This window comes from Haliotis asinina, chromosome 14 (assembly GCF_037392515.1).
Source record: "Haliotis asinina isolate JCU_RB_2024 chromosome 14, JCU_Hal_asi_v2, whole genome shotgun sequence".
NCBI classification, from domain to species: Eukaryota; Metazoa; Mollusca; class Gastropoda; order Lepetellida; family Haliotidae; genus Haliotis; species Haliotis asinina.
Genome location: NC_090293.1, coordinates 23,389,870 through 23,402,081, shown reverse-complemented (window position 1 = coordinate 23,402,081; position 12,212 = coordinate 23,389,870).

Below are 12,212 nucleotides of genomic sequence, written 5' to 3'. Positions count from 1 at the left end.
GACTAACGTGATCGGGTGATTAAGCTAGATCGGTGCTCACACCGTTGATCTCTGTATTATTTAGTACAGACTCTATTATTTACAGACAGCCGCCATATAGCTGGCGTATTGCTGGGCGTGGCGTTAAACAACACACCAAACAATCTTACGTCACTTGTAAAACATCAAGTGCATTACAATCTTGTGGAAACCATGTTTACTTGTCTCATTCAAAACATCGTCTGTATACGCTCGGATGTCTTTGCATTCTCATTGTATCTGCCAACAGATACAAAAGGTTGACCGATTCGAACCGTAACAACTCCCTATGTATAATCTAATCTCGTCTATCAAATATTGATAATAAGGCGAAACAGGGCATTCTCATGCGAATAACCCTCCTTCACAAACAGAAGAAATCTTTTGATCAAAAGACGGCAATGAGTTCGTAAACGCACAAAGACACGTTGTGCCTTTATTCACTGAATTGATCAATGATGTGTGGATATCTCCAAACAGAGAAAATGTCCAACTTAGTGCCACCTGATGAAGGTGCATTGTACGTATAAGAACCGTTTCCACTGAAATCAATAAGAAGCTGACTTGACATTATCTGTTTATGTATACAGTGTAGCATGCAGTGATCCTGTAGAGGGTTATAATGTTTTAGGACTGTTAGCAGTAAAACCCAGTAGAAAGGACCTGCACCTAGAAACCCGCCTATCCATTTGTAACAAATCATGAAAACAACCATTATAAATATAAACATGTCATTTTCAAGTGGATTGAGTGTGTGTTTGTTCATGACATCGTTAAACAAAGCACCATGAGGTAGTGATAAAATATTCTACCTTGTGTAATATTTGTTCGAAGACTTTGTACAAAGATGAAAATCTGCAGGAAAATGTACTAGCAAACCAATTTCAGGAGCGGGTGAAGGAAATTTATACTCATATCGCCAATATCTCAGCCATATTGAGACTAAAACAAGATATACATTATTTTCCCTTTCCAGAACATCACCAAGCCAAGGCTAGTTCGATTCCAATGTTGACGAATATGAAAATCTAACAATCATTATATATTTGCTGTGATCGATCTGGCGTACACATAATCCAAAGCATTCCTTACATAATTTTATTCGCTCAGTTATAATATGTTTTTTGCTTCGAAAGATTCAAATGCTGAGAAAAAATGAGCACTTTAAATGTCCTTCGACAGTTTCTAAAGCGTTTTATTCACGACGTATGGCCAAGAGTAATAGTAATATCAATATTTGATATTCCCTTAAGATTTAAGTACAGGGCACGCCTGTGCATGCGGAACAAGGCACCGATCACCAATAGAAGGAATCATGGAAGGCATGTGTCTACAGGGAATGATAAAGTGAGAACTGCAGATTGTAGTCTCCTACCCCCTGTATGGCAACATGTATGTGTAAAGAATGCCAAACACAATTCCTCTGATAAATCTATACAGTTTATGGCCACAACACAATACATAGCCTGTCCTTTTCCCGACCAGGATGACAAAGACAAGAAAACATTGTTGAACAAGAGATATTGTTGTAGTTCCTTCGATGCGCATTACATATTATACGAGAGCATAGTCTAATAGTGGTCAGTGAAAGAACAATAATGGTGAATGTGACAACTGTATGTTTATACCAGTCAGTTTAAAGATTCGCATCACAGGCCAGTCTTGGATACGATGACATGTACCACTAGTCAACCGATTTGCTCAACCAAGCGCATCTTATCACAAGCATAATGAAATCTACACCACATTTGGAGTGAGCGAGTGAGCTTAGTTTTTTGTCGCACTCAGCAATATTCCAGCTTATATGGCGGCAGTCTGTAAATAATCGAGTCTGGACCAGACAATCCAGTGATCAACGACATGAGCATCGATCTGCGCAACTGGGAACCGTTGACATGTATCAAACAAGTCAGCGAGCCTGACCACCTGATCCCGTTAGTCGCCTCTTACGACAAGCATAGTCGCTTTTTATGGCAATCATGGGTTGTTGAGGGCCTATTCTACCCCGGACCGTCACGGGTCACCCGATTTTGAGATCATAAGTGTAGCACACACGCAGGCGCTCACACACACACATAGATTTATACATACGCCCGCACACACACAATTAAAACAGTGGGTGGGATTCAATGGGAAGATATCTCAACTGTTGGTATCGTGGATTCAATGGGAAGATATCTCAACTGTTGGTATCGTACATGCTTGATGAGGTACACCATCTAACAGAGTAACAAGAGCGTGTGACTGAGATGTACGGTAGTACTAGTTGTTGGACACCAGATCACGACAGAATTGTGCGGGAAGATTTGCCAGAAACAAATCGCCGTTGTCTGACGTTAAAGGGCATGAACATGCTCATTCCTTCTTCGTCACACCCTGTCACGTCTGTCCAAGTCAAATCTGGACTGGCCCAAACACATTTGCCCAACGACGTTCGACCGAGCCCTGCCGCTTCAAGACACACGCGACGCTTTGCGGTGAGGTGACAGTGCGTCAATCACGTTGACTTCGGGAATTCAGCTTCAATTTGTGTATAGCATCACGTTCTGGCTCAAAATCGGACTGATGAATTCCAATGGCACTCGAAAACTAAGAAACATATAACAGAAACTGAAACTCACAATTACTATTATGATCATATCGTAATGGTCATCCTTCCTCGCTGTCCCGTTCTCTGCTTTTCTTCCTCGTAGTAAATAGTGAACTGTCGAAATTTAACGATAGTTTATTGAACCATTTGTATTTAGTTTCGCCGCATAAATTCTGCAAAAAACATCATGCAGCTGGTCTATTATTTTAATCATGATTAGCGTTTCATTGTGTATGATATGTTTTATTAGTTTTCGATCTAGACTGCAATTCATGGGTCTAATTATGAGTCAAACGGATTATAGGTGATTACGAATCAACGGTTCACTCATCTCAAAACAACTAGCTCTGTGAAGATCATTCCCAATTGGTGAGACACTTCAGACCACATTTGTAACACAGTCTTGAGTGTCAGTTGTCGCCCTTACATGACATCCGTCTTAAACGTTAAGCTCTTATTTTGTTTTCATGCTAATTACTGACTGCGAAACGTTAACAGCTCGTGCCGCTGTGATATGGCTTGTTCCAACTTCTAACGTGTATTTAACCGTTTCAGACTGAGCAATGTCAAACAAATGTAAAAAAAAATAATTAAAAATTGGGAAGAAACATACTGCGTTTGAAAATATATGTGCCTCTAATATATCTTTACCTTTTATCTTTACCTTTACTTGATGTTTACCTCCACTGTACCATAACCACGTTTTTATTATTTTAAAACGAACTATTTACCGCTGTGACGGTATCGTTGCGCTTATTGGTTCGGTCGCTGACAACACTAAAGTGAGTAAGTGAGTTTAGTGTTACGTGGCACTCAGCAATATTCCAGCTATATGGCGGCGGTCTGTAAATTATCGAGTCTGGACCAGACAATCCAGTGATCAACAGCATAAGCATCGATCTGCGCAAATTGGGAACCTATGACAAGTGTCAACCAAGTAAGCGAGCCTGACCACCCGACCCCGTTAGTCGCCTATTCCGACAAACAGTCACCTTTTATGGCAAGCATGGGTTGCTGGAGATCTATTCTTCGTCTGACATTCTCTGGTCAGAACACTAAAGAGACGCAGTCTTTATTTGTACAACACAACTGCAGGCGTGATGGCCTCTTTCAAAATTCTAAACACTCAGTGACATCTTTGTCAAAATATATAAAGACAAACCACAGCTTCTATTCTTAAGATCTTATTCACTCTTACCTTTGTGTTTGCGTTACTGTGTGAAACTTATTTTTTCTTGTGTCTTTAACGGATAAAAACTTAATATGAATTTTCAAAACTAGACCACCTCTCAAGTTTTGGAATAAATGAACCCACTGACCCGCCATTATTTCCCTGTCTCAGATACCTGTCATGCAGATGACTGTACACGCTGTGCCATGTTGACCAGATTCATCGAATTCGATAGATGGGAGCCACATGTGCGGAATTATCCGATGTATCCCCTAGAATTTTGGAAAATATTCGTTTTTGATCAGGGTCAAAAGAGTCGGTGATGTATGAATTTAGTCTTTGCTGGTTTCTATGTCATGTAGCAAGAGAGTTATACTGGTTGGTTATGAAACCGTAAGGTGACATTGTTCTGTTTTCACTCTTTAAACCGAGAGGCGATAAACGCCAGTTTCTGGAAATAAAACTGTTTCTCTGATTGGTCTTAAAACGTCAGATTTCAGATCCCGTTAGGTACAGAGGTTTCAGGACCACGTGTCTCTCTCTCACATCCATCCATCTATTCATCCATCCATTTCGTGCACTTATCCCTATTTCGAGTTATTTAATCATTCATTGTTCCAGTTTGAACCAAAAACAACTGTATTTGCTGAGTGCGGCGTTAAAAACCGGCAGCAAAGTTAAAACCTGAAGACAACATATACAATGTGAGGAAACAAAAATAAAATTGGAATGAACTTCAAATTTGGATTTATCAAAACGTACAGGAACTACAACTGATGAATTTGGTTTGGTACTCTAAATGTTAAGCCACTACTTTATCACATGATACTTTCTGCTAAAAGATACATCTATATTTGCACCCTGAAAAATAATACCAAACATAGAAAAGTTTATAAAGATGTTAAAAGACGTGTTAATGGTGAAAACAATATTTATTTCCAAAAGAAACAATGTTTTCAATAAATTCTCAAAGAATGGTCTCCTCTATTCCGACTATTTGATACAGAGTGACCAATGGTTAATCGCTGAACTACTATGTGCGATATACCTACATATATATTTAAAATGTTTCAGCATTGTATGCTCACTTATTATTACACGTATCAATACCCTCGAACCTTGTACTGATGGGAACAATAAGGAAAAAAATTTAAAATTTAAAAAATCATAATGCATGTACTCGTGAAGACACGGTTTGGATTGTTGCTTCAGTGACTTTCCAATTAGAGGCCCCTGGGATATCATAGTTTGCTTTAACGAAATAATGACGTGACTTCCAGTGCTCCTATCTCCAGCTAGCACCGGCTTTCTCAGCCATTTGACAACTGTGATTGGTTGGCTGATTTTGAAACCGTGAAGATAGGGTTAAAATTCAGTAAACCATGCTTTCCGTAAGGGGCGACAAGCGAGACGATCAGGCTCTCTTACTAGGCTGGCACATGGCATCGCATCCCATTTGTGTAGATCGATACTCATGATCAAGATCTTGATCACGAGGTTGACTGATCCAGACTCCATATAGCTGGAATATTGCAAGAGCAACAAGAGTCATCAGAAGATGATATATCCCCCCCCCCTCCACATATATGAAAGGACAAATCATCTGTCAGTTACTTAATGCCTTTTTAGACTAAGTTTGAATTGTTTCCATGGAATTCATGCAAAATATAAATGTTCTGTATCTGTAAACAGCAAAAGGCACCACTTCAACATCTGCCTGATATATCTGCCAAGATCTGTTGAAAAATATCAATATGCTTTTCGAGGTGTGCTCCAGAAACGAAACGGATTCGTCCATTTTGAGACTAGGTCCGAATTGTTTCCATGGAAACCTGGAAAAATAGAAATGTCAAAACTGTATAAATTGCAAAATGCATGACTTCGTGGTCTGCCGCAAATATTTGCCACGTTTTGCGGAAAAATATTGAAGAGTTTTTGAGTTCTGCTCTGGAAACGAGGCCCATCCGTCCATTTTGAGCGGAAACGTTTCCATGGAAACCGAGAAAATAATAACTCACAAAAACCTATAAATAACACAAGTCACCACTTTGAGGTCTGTCACACATATCTACCACGTTTCACTGACAGATATGAAGAAGCTTTTGAGTTCTGCTCCAGAAACGAAAGACACATCTCACTTTTGAAACTGTCCGAAACGTTTCCATGGAAACCGAGAAAATAATAAATCACAAACACCTATCCATCGCAAAAGGCACCACTTTAGGTGCTGATTGATGTATCTACCAAGTTTTGCAGAAACATATTGAATGTTTTGGTTTTTTTTTAGTTCTGCCCCGGAAGCGAACCCACCCCACCATTTGACTAAGACCAAAACGTTCCATGGAAAAACAAAAAATAAAAATGCCAAAAATCTGTAAATATAAAAAGGCACAGCCATAGGTTCAGATAATTATATTATTTTGTTGTAAGAATATTGAATATTTATGCTCTGGAAACAAAATGATTACGGACAGACTCGCTGCCCGTTATACCAGAACAAAGCGGTGTATATTTTACCAACGCTTCAAGAACCTTCTCGCTCTCAAACTTCGAAACGAGACAAATCTTCGTGCATACGCAATCACAGGAAATGTCCCCCACCGTATTCCATACATTACCCGTGTTTATGTCTTGCTACACGGTAGTGCACCTTTGGACCAGTGAGTCAGTTTATTTTTAACGTCACATCAGCACTATTTCATCCAGATGACCACTGATTTTGTAAACTACGCCCAGTTAGTATATTTGATCTCTTTGTGAAATGTCAAGATTCTGGTGAGTTGGTATTTTATATTTGTGACCCATTACCTTAGACTCGTGATAAAGAAACCCGCTGCCCTTTAAACCTGAAGACAGCGGTGTATATTTTACCAAAGCTTCAAGAACCTTTTCGCTCTAAAACCTTCGAAACGAGACAAATCTCCGTGCATGCGAAATCACAGGAAATGTCCCTCACAGTATTCCATACATTACCCGTGTCTCGCTTTCATACACAGTAACGTACGGTGGGACCAGTGAGTGAGTTTATTTTTAACGTCACATCGGCAATATTTCAGCCAGATGACCACTGACTTTGTAAACTACCCCCACTTAGTATATTTTATATCTCACTGTGAAATGCCAAGATCATCGTGAGTTGATATTTTATGTTTGTGACCCATTTACTGACTCACCTACATTGTACCAGAAATCTGCATTGTGATTCATTGTTGCTTGCTCATTGTTGGCTGAATATATTATTGAATATTTTAGACTCGTCTGTCTTATATTTTGTTGGTTCAAAGGTTTCCTCTAACAGGTTCCACTACACTATATCAGAATCACATGCTCTCCGAGCAAGTACCCAATGGAAACAACTCAAACTCAAAGGGACAGTGACCTGAGACAGCGGTGATCGGATGAAATAGTGTAGGATGTTTGTGTTTTTAAAAGCGCATCCATCCAATAATTAAAACTGACCACAATATTAAGTGTGTCATGCTGTCAGTTTTATCACCATTTCACCATATTTTCAAGTAGGTGGCATTTGGTGCGGAATGGGGGATTGATGACTTCAGTTTCCTGTACTTGGACAATTAGTTGGGCATCTTTTGTGTTTTGTAGCTAAAGGCCACACTGTAGCCCTTTGTACATGGAATGGCAGTTGATAGCCTGGACAATGTTTTTTGTTAAATATAGGATTACTATGGAAGTCTATGGGAAAACACTTGGTGTGGTGTAACCTATAGCTTTTCTGACGGCTATTTATTAACCCTAACAATGTCGATGACCTTGTGCTAAGGATTACAAATCAAGATTGATCAGTTTGGAGTCCCAGATAGTGTTGGAGTGCTGTTGAACTGTGGTGTGGTATCTCCTTGGGCAAGCAATTAGTTGACACTACTACAAGCAGACTCATGCGGGCGTACATTTCATAATTTGATTATACCAACATAATCGTCGTGACCTCTACCTTTGGGCAGATGGGTTATTCTGACATGGACATATTTTTATAAGCAATCAGCGTCTATGAAATGCCATATCTTTTGATACTGAATCTAGAATTAATTTCCTTTCTTGTACGTGTAAACAATTTATTGAAATGCCTGTACCAGAGACGAGTGAGTATCCCGCACAGTTCCAGCTTTCTAAATTCTCGAGTCTGGACCAGACACTCCAGTGAACAAGACCAACAACATGAGCACAGATCAACGCCATTATGAAACGATGAGTGAGTTAATATTTAACGTCACATCGGCAATATTTGAGCCATATCGTGTGAAACGATGACGTGTCAGTCAAGTCAGCGAGCCTGGCTACCCGATCCCGTCAGTCGTCCCTTACATTCAAGCATGGGTGAGAAGATCCGATGTAGCCCGAATCTTTACATGTGTGTCTGTAGATGAAAGATTACTGTATGCATAAACCAAGAAATGCCGACAGTGTAAATTTTGACTTTCTTTAAGGTTTGAGATTACATTCGGTGTTATGGTCGGATTTAACAAACGTGGTGTTTCTACTTTTGGCACGCGTGTCGGAAAAACGTGCTCTTGTCAAGTTTCATCAAAACGACTGGCGACGTGTTCGCCTAGTGGTGAAACCGTGCATGTGGATTGATTCCCCTAACGAACGCAACGTGTACAGCCCAGTCCTAACTGAGTATGATTTTACGCCGCTTCTAAGAATATTTCAGCATTATTACGACATCACAGAAATTGGTCTTCACATATTGTACCAATGTGGAACCATTTTGTTATATGACGCAACAACATATCAGTACTCAAATATCAATGATTTTGTCGTTCGTTACATCGACTGCTCTTTGGCAATATCTGCCAAGGTTTAAATGTAGATTGTTATTCAAGATTGTCCGTCTCTGGTAAAGCATTGGGCGATCGTTTCAACACTCAAGTCTCGCAGAACACCGCATTGTTCATAGGCCGGATGGGACTGAACAAACCATTTTACGTCACATAAAAGCCTGCGTAGAGTGCTCAATTTTAGTCAGGTAAAATCAGATGTGGTTAAAATCGCGCACAGCAACTGCTTAGAAACTGTCGAACTGCTGCAAAAGCTAAGCTGGGCGATAACCTCCGTTGTAAATACATAAACAACCGCTGGCCACCGTCACAGTTTCCATGGCCATTCTCCATCTCTGGATGCTTGGACGATATCTGTGTCTGTAAACAAATGATTGGGCAGTCATCGTTATTCTACAGGGTATGTCGTGTACATTTTATGTAAAGACATTGCTCTTGTACACCGGTCAGTTGTTTGTTCTTTGAAAATATAATGTCGTGCCTTTTGTTTTTAACGCCGCGCTCAGCAATGTCGGCTATCTGTAAATAATCGAAGCTACACTAGACAACCCAGTGTAAAACAACATAAGCATCATATACAGAACTGGGATATAATGACATCTGTCAACAAAGCCGGACGTTAGTCGCCTTTCACGACACGCATGTGATGCTCATCTGCACAAATGAGATACGATGTCACTTGTAAGCCACATGGCTATCGAATTTCGTTTCTCGTCTTTTGCGACAGGTTTTGACTGCTGAATGCGAATTCTAATCTGGATTCACAGGTTTATACTTACAAAAATCCCCGGCCATGGTAACATACAGCCAGTTTTTAACCCCCTCATCCAGAGAGTTCCAGAGAATACCGGACATCCAGCGAGAGAAGGCATTTCAACATCAAACGTCTTTTGAGTCAAAGCTTTGAATCGGAATGCTTGAATGCCGAACCCTGAAGTTTCATCTTTAGTGTGTACAACGCTTTCATAGGAGTCACAGCTTTTATCCGTTACCAGCAAGTACCATATGTCATCTAACTGCACATTTCCCATGGGGACTTGAAACCTCATTCTCATCATGAGTTCGAGAGAAGCCGGGCGTTGTCCTTCATCGACTGGATACATTATAACCATGCTGCCGTCTATGTTATTGTTGGGTAGTTCATAGTAGCCCCAGTTGTTCATCAAAACTGTCACCAAGATTTTGCTATCAGAGATAATCACATACAACTCTTGCGGACTAAGTTTAAATATTTTGGCTTCGCTTTTGGATAAAGAATAAGTAAAGTTGTTGACGTGAACAGTATTGTTGGATTCAATGCTTAGTATTTTAGCTTGATATGTTGGTGGTAGATCGGGGAAGACTGGCAGGACGTAAAAATTGCCAAGAGATTCAGTTGGAGGCATTTGCTCAATTATGTTATCCTCTCCTGTTTTACTTGTGAAATAATCAATCGTTGTCACATCAGAGCCGGCGAAAACAGCAACACGTTTATTGGATCGTATCAACGTTCCGGAAAGGTCACTAGTGCACTGAAGCTGCAGCGTTTCGTGCTTTTCAAGAGATATATTTAATGATGATCCTGAAGGGTATTCAACGTTTTGGAACTTCACAACACAAAAAAAGTCCGAATGAAAAGATACTGTCACATATGTTTCCTCTTCAGTAGCGACAATCATGATTAGGCATACATTGGTCTCACAGAGAGTTACGACCATGTACTCCGTACCGAGCTGGGTGACGGGCAGGACTAGAAAACCACCTACTGACAATCGTCCAGTGTTGAACCCTTGAACATAAATATCCTGTTCACTTGTTACCACAATCGCAAGTTTGCTTTTTGATGTGTAGGTTTGTATGACGCTTTCGGGAAGGCTTATGGTTCGGGTGGTTTTTACGACTGTTCTCATGTGTGATACGGGATGGCCTGTGGGTGGGAAAAATACCACAACTTGTGTTGGAACACTGCCTTTATTAATGATAATCAGCTCTGGTTTTGACCTGCCTGTTTTATGTTCACAAAATGCCAAGATGAACTCTGTCCCCGAGAAGTCCATGCAGTTTCCATCTACAACGTTAAGGAATTGATTAACAGGAACAGTGTGATATCATATTTGAGTGAGTGACTTATGATTTACTTTGCTTTGAAACTCTATGCGAGTTAAATCCCAATGTATCAGCTTGATGAAGGTGAACTGGATGCCGATACCGATCAAAGACGGTTACCACATTGGTGGAACCAAAGAGCGAGGGTAACAAATGACGTCAGATTTGATGCCACCCTGTCCCTATTCCATCCCTGTGGTTCTTTATGACATATTATCATATGTGAAGAACACGAACCCGAGGGCAATCACGTGAACACATGATCAATTACTTGTCACAGTTTTGGATATCCATAGTGAGTGAGTTAATATTTAGCGTAACATCGGCAATGAATATCTAGACTTGTTTGATATGAAACATGTCACAATGTATTGCGATGGAATGTGTAATTCATTTTCCACATGCACATGTGCAATGTCTGCGGTACATTTTACATCAGTACACGTATTGTAACGTTTTTGATGGAAATAAATCAGTGATACTCACAGAGTAGGTAACACAGTTGAAAGTAGACGATTGCTCCTATTACTCGATTCTCCATCTTCAAAACGTTATATGGTCTGTAAAAATATGAAGCACTAAATCCGCATCTCGTTATTTGCAATGAGCGTTATTGATATTTGTGAACACAAAGACAAAGCCATCAATATGGCAAAATGGGAAAATACACTTCATGAATATGTCTACTGGGTATGATTATGTCAGGTGCTTTATAGCAAGAAATGTACATAGCAAAAAAGGAAGGAGAGTTTTTAAAGTTCTGCTCCAGAAAGGAGCACCGTCACCAAATTCAGTTAAAGTCAAACATATTGGTACGGAAACGTCATCGAAATATGATATTAAGAAACCCAGCTTCCAAAAGGCACCTGTACACCACCAGACCTAGCTATGTACAAAGTTTGGTGAAGAAATATTGAACGGGGTTTAGAGTTCTGCACAGGAAAAGCACACTACCGACAATTTAAGTCGAAACCAAACATGTTGGCATGGAAACGCCGTAAAAATATTTCATGCAGAAATCCAAACTACCGAAAAGGCACCTGTACACCACCAGAGATAAATTTTAGTGAAGAAATATTGAATGGGGTTTAGAGTTCATGGCCCGTTCCTCAAAGCGATCATAACCCTGAGATAATGGTAACTCCCACACTCCATACCTTAACATAGACTTACGACATTCGTAGAGCTACGATCGTTTTGTGGAACGGGGTACTGCACCGGAAAAGCGCGCTACCACCAGTGTCAGTCTAATTCACATTACCATGTAAACTCCAAAAGTAATTTCTCCAGAAATCCCAAACTACAGATGCGTATCAGTTCACCACCAGACATAACTATGTGCTAAGTTTGTAGTGCGGGAAAAAAAACGGTAAAAAAACACGCTTTGCTGGGTATAAGGAATGTAACTGAAATAGGATACAGTTCTTGGTATGTATCAAACCTTCCAGCTTACTGTATTCATGTGGTACTTTGATTCGGCAGGGGTAATCTATATTTGTAGGCCCCCATCAATAGTAACAAATTACTTTATTGCATGGTACAAAATAAT